Here is a 1595-nt window from a genome sequence, read left to right on the forward strand (position 1 = left end):
GCAGCGTTTTCGATGGGAAGTGTTTGATCACCCACAATAGAATCCGTAATTGACTCTCCCTGAGCTTCATCTCTGCTCACATGAACCGCTGGCTATGAAGAAAACGTTCTGGCACAGACAATGAGCTGTAGACCAGCGCAGAGACTTGGCAGGGAGCACAGGGGGCTTCCTTCTAAGACGAGGGTATTGGAAAGTTGGTACAACACTACAACAAATGTCTAAATCGGATCGGCGACTATGTAGAGAAGTAGCTGGAAGGTGTAGATAACTGCCGCAAATAAAATGTTTTTGACTGTCACAGTGGTTTCCATTTTGCCACCGATCGGACCTTGCTTTCCGAATAGGCCTCACAAAACTATTCTTCAGGGTAAAAATCACAACAATAACAACAACAATATAACGACTGGATGGATAGTAAAAAGTACAAACAGACATTTAAAAATTATCTCAGAGCTTTCTGTAAGCAATGAAGTATATTCAATATGAAGATTCTCATTCATATGATTCAGAAATACGTAAAGTCAATCTGCACTACAAGTTTTTGCTTAAAGACAGTATCAGGTGAACTTCCAGTATATCATTCGAAAACTATGAACAAGACGTGTTGCACCTCTCTTTTTGTTGTACTTTTTACTTAACCCTTATTATTTCACGGGAGCATAACATATCATTGTGAGATGATGAACCATGTAATCAGTAAACGGGGGACAATGTCTGACACGGACCAAGACTGACAGCAACTTTATTCGGAGACGAATGACAGGTTCATTCGCACATCTCCTGAAGAAACGAATGCTGCATATGTTAAAATGATCGGTCACTAGTCTGAGGGTCGCTGATTGCTATGAGCAAAGACAAATTAATGACTGAACGCAACAAGCGGTCGGTCATTATGTCACTTCACAATGATACGCCGATTTCGCTGGAGTCTGTCTGCAACAAGTTATACGATAGCAAAAGATCATGTAACCATCCACACTGGGAGTAGGTAGATTTAAAATAATTGCAAAAGTTGTAACATCTACCTCGTTTAGTTACTTTAAGCTAGCATACATTATAATTTGAACTCAACTTACATGGCATACCGGCTCGCCAAGACAGATTAACAGAGAGAGACAAAGAAGAGTGAATAAGTTCGCGCCCTTACACAAAAACAATAGAAATTTTTCCCTACTCCGTTCTGTTTCAGTAACAGGCCACTTCAATATCGCTGCTAATCGATGAATTTTCACTAAGGTGGCACAGAATACAATAGTTATTATTATTACATTTCATTGAACGACTAGACATTGCTTCCAACGTTCTCGGGTGTACTGCCGGATTCAATCGTCGAAAGTCAGCATATTTCGGCGAACAACCGTTCCACCATCATCAGGTGGTACTGATGGGTCAGTACCACCTGACGGTTGTTCGCCGAAATATCGTGGACCTTCGACGATTGCATCCGGCAGTACTCCCGAGAACTTTGGAAGCATCATAAACACAGGGAAAGCCTCTTCTTTCTGTATAAGACTTTCTATTAAAGAAAGAGACATATGCGCAGGACACTGGCTCTGTACAAACAATAACGAAAATATATACTGTGGTGTCACCGC

Source organism: Schistocerca piceifrons, chromosome 5 (assembly GCF_021461385.2).
Source record: "Schistocerca piceifrons isolate TAMUIC-IGC-003096 chromosome 5, iqSchPice1.1, whole genome shotgun sequence".
Taxonomy (NCBI): Eukaryota; Metazoa; Arthropoda; class Insecta; order Orthoptera; family Acrididae; genus Schistocerca; species Schistocerca piceifrons.